The sequence below is a fragment of the Pocillopora damicornis genome, chromosome 1 (genome assembly GCF_964200805.1).
Source record: "Pocillopora damicornis chromosome 1, jaPocDami1.2, whole genome shotgun sequence".
Lineage (NCBI taxonomy): Eukaryota > Metazoa > Cnidaria > Anthozoa > Scleractinia > Pocilloporidae > Pocillopora > Pocillopora damicornis.
The window spans coordinates 32166153-32180713 of NC_142670.1; the positions used below are offsets into that span (position 1 = coordinate 32166153).

General features: G+C 37.8%; 1 pseudogene across 1 annotated transcript; it reads left to right on the forward strand.

Annotated features, from left to right (window-relative positions):
* Positions 1–6171: 6171 nt before the first annotated feature.
* Positions 6172–11779, forward strand: LOC149053351 (solute carrier family 25 member 32-like; annotated as a pseudogene). The gene is made up of 9 exons (XR_016179853.1): positions 6172–6314; positions 6668–6749; positions 7656–7792; positions 7948–7999; positions 8791–8905; positions 9691–9783; positions 10331–10389; positions 10639–10689; positions 11186–11779. The product of XR_016179853.1 is annotated as a solute carrier family 25 member 32-like (transcript).
* The last annotated feature ends 2782 nt before the right edge of the window (positions 11780–14561 follow it).

Sequence of the window (14561 nt, forward strand, 5' to 3'; positions counted from 1 at the left end):
TCAAAATATATAGAGGTCTCTTTTAATATTCTCCCCACTCAATTGTTTTCGTGACTACTCTTTAATCATGAAACTCTTTATTTCGCCGTTTTAACGAAAAAAGACAATAAAGTCGATACAACGGCAAAAGCCATAAGTTTAAAACAAGTTTTACCCTACGATTTACACGTTTTAAAGCAAATCCCCGAACAATTGGTACAAGTTTTTGGTCATTTAATTGGGTTCCTAGCGCAAAAAGACTTCAAAATCACGGAGAGAAGAAAGACTTTTGTAAATTCAACCATCATCATTCCTAAACTAAGGTGATGTTTAGGAATCATCCCTGTACATACAGTACGCATGAGATGATATTTTGAATGAATGACACAGGCATACTTTGAGAAAAAGAACTTAGAGTGTCTACCCTACGACATTCTGATTACTACTTTTGTTATTCTACCTACTCGTGGCAGGCAAGTTAAACTATGAGCGTGGTGATAAACGTCGTGCACACTGCCTGGATATGAATGTCGAGAGAATGTGATGCTTTCGCACAATAATTAAAATGACACATTGAAGAATTCTCTCCTGCGCAACATTAAAGAAACAAGGTGTTCGAAAACCTTGCGTCACACAGGAAGCCGTAGAAGTTGTAGAAAGTCGATAAAAATAAAGAAAATTTAAACTTTTTTCATTCTCTGCCCAAGATTTCAACATTTAAAGGTTTTCTGTGTCGAGCAGCAACAACCGACTCACGTCTATTATGCTGCATTGCAAAATTAAGATTGGAGATTTGATAAAAACAATGTTCAGCATAAATTAACATATGCTTTTTGAACAAATTACTTGGAAAAAGTGAGAAAAGGCTCACGTCGTGAATCCGTCGAGTTAAAAGATCCTTTCTCTTTCTATTAGTTAGAGAATTAGAGATATTATAGCAATTCCAACATCTTATCCCATAACATAGCTGCAAGGACCGTATAAAAAAAGAAAGAAAGAAAAGTTCCGCTGACTTCAGGAGAGTGAATCATCCGATCTTAGTTTTTTCGGAAAATATTTTTCCTTTTTTTTGTCAGAAAGGAATAAGTATCATACTATATCCAAATAATTTAAACAAAATGTCTCATTCTCAGATTTGTACCTTGCTATCGTCAAAGAAAACTGACTTACCTTTTTCAGCATGAAGCACGCTTCGTCCAGAATTTTTAGTGAGGAATAAAAACCCTCTGAAAAGGATGCTGTTATCGGCACTTGTTTTTTGTAACTGTAGTTGCTGTCTCAATAGTCAATATCTATTATGCCCTTAATAATTAATTTCTTGTTCCTGTTTGTCGTTGATCAACCCTCTAAAACAATGCTGTTTCGGCGCTTGTTTCTTGTAACTGTAGTTGCTGTCACAATAGTCAATATTTATCATGGTCTTAATTTTTAATCTCTTGTCCCTGTTTGTCGTTGATGAACCTTCTAAAAACGATGCTGTTATCGGCACTTGTTTTTTGTAACTGTAGTTGCTGTCTCAATAGTCAATATCTATTATGCCCTTAATAATTAATTTCTTGTTCCTGTTTGTCGTTGATCAACCCTCTAAAACAATGCTGTTTCGGCGCTTGTTTCTTGTAACTGTAGTTGCTGTCACAATAGTCAATATTTATCATGCTCTTAATTTTTGATCTCTTGTCCCTGTTTGTCGTTGATGAACCTTCTAAAAACGATGCTGTCATCGGCACTTGTTTCTTGTAACTGTTGTTGCTGTCACAATAGTCAATATTTATCATGCTCTTAATTTTTAATTTCTTGTTCCTATTTGTCGTTGAGAATAAAAATGCGCTGTTTTTTTGTAATAGTCTTAAAAAAAATTTGAATCTGTTGAAAAATGTTGCAATTTTTGAAAGTTGTATGAGTGTTTAAAATGTAACGTGGCGTAAAACAAAATATGATGATTTTCTTAGAATTTTCATCAGCCTTAAGATAAAAACAACTTTAGAGGAATGTTTACATGATGAAATCAGTCGGGCGCCCTTCGTAGGGTAGAAAAATAACAAAATGGAATCACTCTGTTTTGTCCCTCACAACACATGCATCATTAGCGCCAAAAAGGCGACCCGCATTCTAAACGTGTTTAATTAAATTCGGCTTTTTCTTTTTTTGTTTTAACGTAATAAAAAATGCCTGTTTGCGACATCATCCAAAATAAAGAACGGCTTTGCACACCATGACAACTTTGGAAAACTTTAATTTTTAAGCGATCGTGGTTTTGACAAGGGACAAAAGTAGTGTAATTTCATTTATTTTCCTTTTTCTTCTTCCTTTCCATAGATTCTACAACCTGCCACGGCTGCATGCTTTTAGAAGTTGCATTCTAAAGTGCTAGAAGTTGTTTGCAATATTTGACTTTCCAAATGTGGAAAGAAAACTTCTCAATCCTCTGCACGTTCAAGAATTGAACGATGTAGTCTGATTTTAACCCTTAGTATGTTGAAGCGTTTTTTTTTTTATTTGTTTTGTTTTGTTTTTTCAGTTTTATTGAAAATATTGTAACTTCCAGAGCTGCAGAAATTCTGGCATGGTACTAGATGTATGTGCCCCGTCAGGGAGACTTGATTGTCAGCTCTCAGTAAATTTTTGACCTGAAATTATGTATGTGACTCTCCACGGGGTTTCAGGGAATAAGGTGAACGCACACACACGGCACGTTATAACACGCTCGCACGCTAATGGCTTGACATACTTGCAGTGAAGATATGCGCATAAAAACAATAGATTTGGAAAGGGTGTTCGTAGCCATTCTTCATATCTGGCCAACACGCTAATTTCCTTTGTTTCCTTAACAGACCAGCTTATCTTGTACAACCCAGCTCACTTTGTTTCTTGTAATTGTCAGCTTCTTAATTGTGAGAGTGGTATTTGTGAGGTATATTACTCGCAGAATATAGTCGAAAATAAAGATCTTCTGTCCGATCCGAAAGTTGTAGTTTTAAAAGAAACATTCATGGCAAATCACGGCTCTTTTCTTCAGGATTTTCACAAGGAATTCAATCAGGACGACGAGTTTCATAAGGTCCAGAGGAGCTCAGTTTGAAGACATGAATTACTTTTTAAAACTCAACTCTTATCTTAGAAATAAGAGAGATGGTAATTTAAAAAAAAAAAAATTAACTCTTACCTTGTAAACTATAAATCCTTATCGCTTCACACAGTTAATAAGCCCAGATTTCCGGCTCTTTGTACAAATCGAAAGCAACTTTAACTTTTAAAGGCGTGTTATAAAATTGGCACTGTCACTGTGTTGTATCGTGCAAAGTTGCGAGCAAGATCTCCACACGTTCTTTGCTTCTACCGTGCGAAGCAAGACAATGGCTGCCAGTTGTAAATTAACGAGTTAAGTAACTAACACGCAGCTCACGTGTTAAAGCTAGTCTTTTGAAGTAGCGTGTGAGCGTACCGTGTGCGTGCGTTTACCTTATTCCTTAAAATCCCTTGGAGGGTCACATATTTCACCTCTGCTCAAAAACGAGTGCCCTCAAACATTTCAGAATGATGAGTTAACTTACTAAAGAAAAGTCCCTAAGGTTTCGTGACGAAATATTACGAATTTGAAATTTTGATGAATGAAGGACGTTTATTTTTTTACCATTTTAGAGAATGGAAATTGCCCGAACCTCCTTATGAAGTTTCTATTGTAGGAAAAACGCCCCGTGGACGCAAATCACAACCAACTGAGAACACCTGTGCGGCTTGAAGATAAGTAAGTCCTGAAGATTGCACTTCTAAAAACAGAAAAGTAGTACGATCGGTCAAGCAATTTTAAAGAAGGTAATTTAGTGTTAACAACTGGGTTGAAAACGTAAATTAGCCACCGTAAAGAGTAAAAAGGCTGACGTTTCGAGCGTTAGCCCTTCGTCAGAGCGATTAGAGGAATTGTGGGTTGTGTATGGATTTATATGTAGAAAGTGGAGCTACGCCATTGGTGGGAATATGATGACGAAAAAACAGGAATAAATTAGTTGAATGAAAAGCGCTCGTTGATTCCGTGGGGATTAAGGGTGCCGATTTGAAATATAAATTTTTGTTCTAGTGTTTTACGGCTTTCCGAACTGCCTAAAAATCTCATCATTACTACTCCTAGAACTTCTTGTATTTACTTTTTACCTAAAATCCACAAATCTAACAACCCAGGTCGACCCATCGTTTCTGCCTGCAGTTGTCCCACTGAACTTATTTCAAGCTATTTAGACAAAATTATGGCACCTATCGTCAAAACTCTACCGTCTTACATTAAGGACAGCCAACACGCACTTGAAATTTTTCGTGACTTTAGTTTCCTCGACCAAAACAAACTTATTTTCACCATGGATATAACATCTCTTTACACTGTCATTCCCAATGACGAAGGTCTCCGGGCCCTCAAACATTTTTTCGATCAACGCACTGTTAAGGAACCTAGCTCTGAAACACTACTCCGTATGGCCGAACTAGTACTCACACTCAATTGCTTTTCATTCGGTGGTAACTACTACAAACAAACTAATGGCGTGGCCATGGGTACTAAAATGGGACCCAGCTACGCCAATCTTTTTGTAGGTTTTATCGAACATCAATTTTTTAGCCAATACCACGGCCCAAAACCTCAACTCTACGGCCGCTACATTGACGATTGCATCGGCGCTACCTCCTCTACCAAAGAGGAGCTCACTCAATTTATAACCGCCGTCAATTCCTTTCATCCGGCTCTTAAATATACCTGGGAAATTTCCGACAATTCTTTGGCTTTTCTAGACATCAAAATTTCAATTGAAGGCAACGGCTTATGTACTAGTGTTTACTACAAACCTACAGATTCACATAGTTACTTGTTGTATTCATCCTCACATCCATCACACGTCAAGAACTCCATACCTTTTTCACAGTTTCTCAGACTTCGTCGTTTATGTAGTGACGACTCTGATTTTTCCGAAAAATCAGAGGCAATGTGCCAGTTTTTCGATAAACGCGGCTATCCTGTTTCTGTCGTTCAAGCGGGCTACCACCGTGCCCAACAAATCGATCGACAGGCAGCACTACAAACGGCCGAGAAGGAGAACACGGATCGCATTCCATTTACTCTTACATTTCACCCTCACAACCACGCAGTTAAATCTATCATTCTTAAAAATTTTAAATTACTCCAAAACGATTCAGAGACTGGCACTATCTTTTCGCAACCCCCACTTATTTCATTCAAACGTGACAAAAACATAGGCAACTTTTTAGTCAGGAGTTCATTTCAAACCAATGACCAATCTGGAACTTTTAAATGCGCTCGCTCACGATGCAAAACTTGTCCTTTCATTCACAACGTACAGAAAATATCGGGACCCAAAAGATCCATTAAGATCATTGATCACTTTACGTGTACCTCCGCCAATGTTATTTACTGCATAACTTGCACTTATTGCAATAAGTTATACATCGGCGAGACAGGAAGACGACTGGGTGACCGATTCCGAGAACACCTTCGCGATGTGGAAATAAATGACAAGGACGCATCCAAGCCAGTTGCTAGACACTTTAATCTTCCTTATCATTCTAAACAGCATATGGCAGTTTGCGGCCTTTCCTTACATCTAGGCAGTTCGGAAAGCCGTAAAACACTAGAACAAAAATTTATATTTCAAATCGGCACCCTTAATCCCCACGGAATCAACGAGCGCTTTTCATTCAACTAATTTATTCCTGTTTTTTCGTCATCATATTCCCACCAATGGCGTAGCTCCACTTTCTACATATAAATCCATACACAACCCACAATTCCTCTAATCGCTCTGACGAAGGGCTAACGCTCGAAACGTCAGCTTTTTTACTCTTTACGGTGGCTAATTTACGTTTTCAACCCAGTTGTTAACACTAAATTACCTTCTATACTCTCCCACCGACGCAGCACCACAGTTTCTTTAGAAACTTACCCCTTCAAGCAATTTTAACTTTATCCTCTTACCATTTATTCTCATAATATATTTTTTGACTAAACTCAGTTATCAAAAGTGGAGAGAAAAGTTGTCTCGAATCATTTATCCAAACTGAACCTCATGATTCTGTTTTTGCCGAAACTTACATGAACGCCATCAATAGCTTTTTTTTAAATATGTATGTTAGTCTTAAAGACCGCTCCGCCCTCAACACGTACAGAAAGAGAGCAAGTTCCCTCACGACAGTATGCCCACTTTTGTTTTTCCTTTTGATTTCTTTCAAGGCAACACGAAACCTCAAAAGCGTCGAGGGAAATTAGAACGAAACTGGATTTCGACCATCATCATGTTAAGACAAATACACAGGCCTCCTGTGGATGGCAATCAAAGGTGATATTTTAGAGATGTGCTTACCTGGTGATGCTAACTCGCGAGGATACCTTTACCAAATTGGCTAAGTTAATTGAGAGACGTGACAGGTCCTGAAAGCTATGAATGATCATCATTTGAACACGAAACTTTTATACTAATGGAGACTCGCTCTCATCTTTTTCTGGGTTGCTTGTTTTTCTACGCGGGGTTGCTCAATCTTTTTAACATTGTTTAACTGTGACAGGCAACTGAACTGAATAGGAGGTAAATTGTGAACAAAATTTTATTTGAAATGGCTAATTTAAGTTTGAATTGTGTGATTCTAATAAATTCTAGTCCTAAAGAATCTTTTGTTTGAATTTTAATTTTAGAACTTGCACAGGTGGTCCAAATTCTGAAATTTCAAACCTCTCGGACAAACTTTGGCGCTTTTCCATGGACGAGCTTTACGGGGTAATCTTTATAATCTCGTTTTATTTCTACTGCTAAGAACCACAGATATTGGAAAAAATTAAGAGAAGAATTGTGAATTTATTTCGTGAAAAGTGTCCGGGACATGATGTTTGTCTCCATTAAAAGACTCGAAGTTTGAAGCATTCTCATTAAGCGTCACTCTCAGAGTCTCGTTCACAGTTGAGCGATATTTCACCGCCGCAAATGACTGAAAACAAACAAAAAAAAGTGACTGTGAAACAGCACTTCTAACAAGGGACAAAATAAAACGGTGTACCAAATAGGCCTTATAAATCTAAGCTGATCTCAAAGAAACTATTCAGTTTTGGTTCCTTTTCTAAATTCTGTGGCTCTGTAAGTTTACAAATAACTTGTGCGATCCTAATAACTTCTAGTCCCAAATAATCTTTTATTTGAATTTGAATTTTAGAGCATGTACAGGTGGTCTGAATTCTGAAATTTCAAACCTCTCGGGCAAACTTTGGTGCTTTTCTACGGACGAGCTTTTCGAGGCAGTCTTTATAATCTTGTTTTGTTTCTATTGTTAAGAACCACAGATATTCGGAAAAAATTTAATGAAAGAATTGTACTGTGAATATGTTTCGACAAAAGCATCTTGGACAGGGTGTTTGTCTCTGTTGAGAGACTCGAAGTTTGACGCGTGCTCATTTAGCGTCACTCTCAGGATCGTGATCACGGTGCGAAATGTTATCAGACATTAATTCATTCGATGCCCTTTCCACATTCATTCTAGTGCGCTGATCAATTTTAAACAAATAGATAATTGTATGTTTGGCGAGTAACTGACTGTTTTCCGTTATTTTTGAGACCATTTTAGGAAAAGTTTTAAGTTATATTACGTTGACTTACTTTCCAACGATTAAGGTCCATCTATTTGCTAATTAGAAAGATGAATTAACTTTTTGGTGGTTTGTGCCAGGTAACCTAACAAACCCAATATGGGTGATCAAAACTCACTTATGCCTCTGGTATTCTGATTCCCTTGCTGAAAAAACACAAACACCTCAGTACAAACGAATTTTTGAATAATAAATTGTTTGATACTTTCCTCAATCACAATTTCACTGTGAGGGAATCGAACTGGAATCAAGGTGGTGGTGCATGTAATTGTGCTCACCAATTCCTCACTTACATGAAATCCAGATGCATGACATATTTTGTACTCCTTGATCCTTACAGATGCTCTGTTAAAGTTGTGGAGACATGAGGGGTTGAGAGGTTTATACAAGGTAACCTTGATATGTATCTGTTGACAGCTTTTTGATTGATTGATCAAGTTAAAAATTGAGATTATTTTGACTGTGTGTGCTGGTCTTGTGGTGAAGTATGCAGGGTATTGGTCTCTAATAAAGTCAACCAAATTCAAGAAGTCACAAGTGGTGTGTACCGCTCCATGCGTACCTTAATACCTTGAGCTTAAGTACAAAAAAAAAATAATGGAATAAAATGTAGTATAATAGAGGAATTATTAAATATATATATATATATATATATATATATATATATATATATATATATATATATATATAGTCTTTAGTTCTTAAATGTACATGGGAGATTCAATAGTGGAAGTGTGAAAGTGTTCTTATGGAGCACAATTTTAAAACTGTACACCAATACATTGGGCCTATTTTTTTAAGTGACTCATTGTTTGGTACTCTGATTGCAGAGAACTTTAGGTATCTTACAAATATAGGTCTGCATGATGCAATCCCAATTATGTCTTTGATATTCACTTTTGAGACTTAATGTAAAACATTTTAATATTGTAGTTAGTATGTTTTGGTTGCTGGATATGCACTAAGCCAACAGTGGTTTTCAAACCTCCTTAAAAAAAGGAGGAAAAAAAAAACAATCAAAAAGAGAAAAAGGGAAGGAAAGAGCAAAAACAAAAGAGAAGCACAAACATCATTCTTAGAGTTAAGACCTCGCTATCTTTGCCTAGCTTAGAGTTTACCTGAGTTTATGTGTTTGGATGGAATATGAAGTTTGCTCATATCATTATATTTTACTTGACCAGGGTTACGTTCCGGTAATTTTTTGGCGTATCACACGGAGCACTGCAATTCATGGCCTATGAGGAGCTGAAGAAAGGCTACAGTCAATATTTTGGAACACCAATCAACAAGAAGCTGGTGAATACTGTCTGCACGTGTCTGTATAGTTGATTGTATACGTGTTAAAGCTCACAAATTCAACCGAGTTAGCAAACAAGAAACTCTTGATCTTAATCCTTGACATACAAAACATGTGAAGTGCTTTTACTCTGATCATGTTAATAGCTTAGGGTGGATGATTGTAGTGTTGCCATTTACTGGAACGAAACTTTTCTCTCAACTCCCCTAGCCTCTCCACCCAGAAGGATTGATAAGAATCAACCCTTTGCCCCCCCCCCCCCTCAAGATTGACTGACATCTAACTTCTCCTTACAATATCACCTCTGAATCACACATGGAGGTCATGAGAATAGAGGAAATATTCAGCCACCGAAAAAGTTCTTGACTGTTTAAGAAATTCTCCTTGTTAGTATCTTTTGAAATGTACAGAGAACAGTATGGAGAATATGGATATTGATGATAGGGTGTAAAGGGTCAACACGAACACATGTAATGGCCAGTGGCGAATGTAAAGGGAGAACATGAGAGAGGGAAGGGTGGGGGGCGTTTTTGGCTTCTCATCTTGAGTAATCCATGACGAGCCTTAGCATTTTGAAGCTACAACTAACGTCCAAACGACAACCTTTATTACCTTTGTTGTACATGTGGCTGGTAGGAAGGTACTAATAGGATGACGTTTATTATCATGTAACCGTGGGTTATCTTGGGAATCACTCTGAAGTGCTGAAAATATAGTAGTTATTTTTTTTATATAAAGTGTTTTTCTCTCAAATTTACGTTTTGCTAACTTTCATTTTCGTCAGAGTTCAACTGAGTACCTTCTAATGGCTTCACTGTCGAAAATTTTCGCCGCAACAGCGACATATCCTTATCAAGTGGTTAGAGCAAGACTTCAGGTTAGAATAGGAGGTTCATTAGCAAACTATTAACCTTTTGAGATCGATTTTGTTTTACTTTCGATGCTATTATCTTGAAATAAACTTGTAGTTTAAGGCTTTTTTTAGTTTTCAGGCCGGTGATCTCATCGGTTGGTTTACTGGACTTCAGGTTGATGTGGCCTGTGCTTGATCCTCGAGCCTCAGCTAGGTCATTGTGTCGGTTCCTTGGGAAAAGATTCGTTAGCCCCACACATCCCCTCTCCCAGTGGTTCAAATGGGCACCAACAAAAGGACAGGCAAACCCTACAATGTGGATAAATATCAATTCTCATGAGGGAGAGTAGCTTTCACCCTCTTTTACTCTTTCCATTCCTCTTAAGAAACACGGATCCAAGATGGTTATGGGAACGCACGGCGCGAAAGTTTTGATCCTGTGTCCATAAAATTAGCTAAAACCAATTAAATATATATGGAGCTGTCTTTAAGCAAGTCTGTTTCGTTAAATCGTTCAGTATTTACTGTTTCCTGCTGTCATTTATTGTTCATGAATTTTACTTTTCTAAAGAATCAATACACGATGGTGGAATACAAAGGCGCGTTGGATGTGATTAGTAAGACTTTCAGGTAAGTTGGAACTTGACATGAGGACTTAAAGTTTTCGATACGTTATAGACTAGATATGCTTTGCCCGTTTGAAACAATTTGACAAAGAACTGGACCGAAATTGGCGGAGAACTGAAACCAGCTTGTTTGAGAACTGGATCCAATTTTCGGATTGACTTACGGCTTAGTGGTTAAGTCCACATTTTCATGAAAGAAAGTATGCTTCTTTTTCTGGCCTCTTCTCACGGCAGGTTCTTTTCAAAATCTTAGGCATGAAGGAGTAAGAGGATTTTACAAAGGATTAATTCCCAGTGTCCTCAGGTAAGGCAGAATGTTAAAGAGTAAATTTGATGATACTAGTATATTTGGTAGTTAGTTTTAGGTGTTATACCGCAGTGTATAATCTAATAATATTAATAATAATAATAACATTTATTTATACCGCGCAAATTCAACTATGCAGTTTTCAAATGCGCCTAAAATTGGCCAAGAGGGCTCAGTGGGCTCCCATTTTTAATTTCAGATGGCGCTTTGTAAAGGAAAGGGTCTTAAGAGATGGGGTACCCCCATAAGGTGTTTGAACTTATTTGCACATTATAGTCTGCGAGAAACTGGAAGAAGAGACAGGCGATAGATACATTAAGAGGCTATAAAATTTGGAGTAGGTGTCGTGTCATTATTTTCGTCAGTTACATGTTCGAATACTGTGAAATAATTAAGATACTTATTCTTATTACAAGTATTTGTGCGTTAGCGTAAGTTTCAGTGGTTTTTTTTTGTTTTTTGTTTGATTGTTGTTGTTGTTGTCTCTTTTTAGAGTAACGCCAGCATGTGCACTCACATTTGTGGTGTACGAAAACGTCATTCACTTCCTTCTGCCGGACAGATGACATCGACAGGATAAATAATGCAATCCGGCAACGGGAGACGATGAGCAATATTACAGCACCTGGTTTTATCGCCAGGCTTTATTCTGCAACAGCTCCGACGGATTCATTTATGAAAAAAAATATATTAACCGTGCGAAGTTGACCGTCCAGTGCGTTTACACATTTCATCGGTAACTTCATTTACCAGCAGCATGTGAATAAGATTTTTTTTCAGAGCAATTTATGTACAACAATGCAAGAGGTATTCATTACTATTCTCAGGTCCTAAGGATAACAATGATTTAACTCCCATTGTTCTTATTGTTCTTTTATAAAGCACCCTCCCCCTCCCCCCCCCCCCCTTGTCCTTTGTGGGTAGCAAATTTATGTACATCCCTTAACACTAACAAAGGCATGAACTGCAAGAGATGCCTTTTTGCAAGTTTTTTTTTTTTATTACTATTAACTTAATAATTCAAACATTACTTGTGAAAATTACTTGCAATTAATCAAGTAAAATGTTCAATATTATGTTGAGAATGACCTTATTTTCCTTTTTCTGTTTCTTTACGGTAAAATCTTTTTCAATAACTTTCTCGATTTGTTACTGAATCGTTGTGATGTAAAGTTAAACCCGGTTTTGATTGATTGTTCTGTTTTTACTTCGCTGGGTTCTGGTGTCATGCATTTTCCCAAACATTTCCTTGTTGTTGTTGTTATTTTCCCCTGGTTATTGACATTAACTCCAGTAAAAAATGGTGAGAGCAACTCTTTCGCGATTGCCATCAGGTGAATTTGAAAAGTCTTTCACATAACCTTTCATTAGATGAGTGGTATCGAGAACCTACTCCGACCCTCGGACTACACTGTCCTTAACATTTACTGTCGTGTTCGTGTTATGAAACTCAGCTGAAAATACTCCGTGTAAGGTAAATGTATTTACAAAGCGATACACAGTTTTTGTTAAATAATTAGATAACATACACGATGCCCTTCTATTTACACCACTCGAAAAGCTGAGCCACAATTGACCCAGCTCATATCACTTTGCTTTGAAAAGTCCACCGGCGAGAAATAACCTGTGCCACCCAAGCTTCGACTCGAATGTGAAGTACGAATCAAATAACATAACTGCTTCATCTTTGCAGTAATATCACGCTGGTATTGTGATTTTCAGATCGACAAGAACGGTGATCAGAATCGGTCGGTTTGTTTACCTCATAGACGTGACCGCTGACCAGCTGCTGAGTGAAAACAGTACGGTTCAGTGGCGAGGGGCGGGGTGAGGGGTGGGTGCGGGCAGATTATCAGAAGATTTTTGGGAACATCCGAACATATGCATTAAAGTATCATGATAAACATTAGGATTCTCAGCCTTAATGCGAAGGCATGCTTCGTGTTGCAACACACCGGAATTGAAAATTCGTCGTAAAATCGCACGAACCTTAGAATGAGTGCAGGCAACTTTGACTTCTGGCGAGATTAAGTGGATTGTTCAAAGGACCCCCTGAGATTTTTTTCAGGACTATAACTGAGATTTGTTAATAACTATGATAATCGTCATCATTAGCAGACGGTGCTTTTTGCCCATTGTTGTCATCATTATCGTTATCACGCCGGAAGAAGTATAAAGTCGGCATGTCGCCTTACCTAGCTACAAGTCAGTCAAAGTAAAGCTCAGTAGCATCCATCAGGAATTAAAAACCGACATGCACTGTTTACTTTTATTATTCTTAATCAAATAAGGGGTGTTTTAGTCTGAAAATTTAATTATACTGGTAAATGAGAATCATACAAACTGAGGAAAACTGACCGCAAATAATTGTGAACCGTACGCATGAGTAAGTATATTGCGTTGTCAGGTGATTTGATCTTCTACAAAAACATTATTGATTATCAACCAAGCAATATTGTACATATTTCCATCTGTAATTAAAAGCACTTACACATAGATCCCTTTTTTTTCAACGTGATGTGTACTTAAGTACCTTTCATCTAATAAAGAATTTCTTCTCTTTTCGAGCAGATATGTCACGTAACAAAAATAGATAACAGAAAATGTTACTGAAGACTACCTGATTCAACTGGAATAATAACTCCAAACAGCTTCTAAATGTCCTGAGGCATATGCAAGGTAATTATATCTCTGCCTTGGATACGCTTCCTGACACCATCATGATCAGGATACTGACATGTTACCTTCTCCCCAGAGTGTGGCGATGTCTATAGCAAATCCACATTTTTTTGTTTATCCTCCTGAGCGAGGTGAAATCTTTAGACAGGTGGCAGCTTATCAAATGATGTTTTACTTCGTCATTGCATTCAGACAGTCGTACCAAACCACTTAAGCCACACGATGAACCAAAGTTTTTTCCATCTTTGCTATTCAAAAAGGAGTCCTGAGACATAATGAACGTCTCGCTAATGAACGACTTCTTCCTGTACTTGTAATTGTTTCCAACGCGATACAAGTTCGGGAGATCTAAATGAACTCACTATAACTTTATATATTCGATACGATTTCAATTTCCGCGTCAAAGGAGAAGCCTATTGTAATTCGTGAGTGGTCAGTGGTTACGCTCGTGAGGTAAAGAATGGGTTTGTGACTTTCTCACTCAATTGAAGACTCGCGTCACTGTTATTAAATGGTTGAACGGAATACAGACTTCGAGCAGTCTCTTATTTTTCTTAAAGATAGTGAGGTCACGCGTATCCTGTGAGCATGGAGAAGCCGCGAGACACGAGACTCGTATCTCGCGTCTTTGCCGCTCCACGCTCTCAGAGTTGGGCAAAGACAAGACACGTTATTTCCGGTGCGATACAAGAGGTTCAATAGTTATCTCGATTATCTAAACACATTTATTTACGTGGTAAAGATTTGTTTTTAAATCTATGAACTGATGCTAGTCCTATTTGGAACGAAATGCATTTGAAATAATGCAACACGAAGCATGCCTTCGCATTAAGGCTGAGAATCCTAATGTTTATCATGATACTTTAATGTATATGTTCGGTTGTTCCCAAAAATCTTCTGATAATCTGCCCGCACCCACCCCTCACCCCGCCCCTCGCCACTGAACCGTACTGTTTTCACTCAGCAGCTGGTCAGCGGTCACGTCTATGAGGTAAACAAACCGACCGATTCTGATCACCGTTCTTGTCGATCGGAAAATCAAAATACCAGCGTGATATTACTGCAAAGATGAAGCAGTTATGTTATTTGATTCGTACTTCACATTCGAGTCGAAGCTTGGGTGGCACAGGTTATTTCTTGCAGTGGAATCGACGAGGGGGATTAAAAAAGTTGTAGTGTTTGAATTGTTG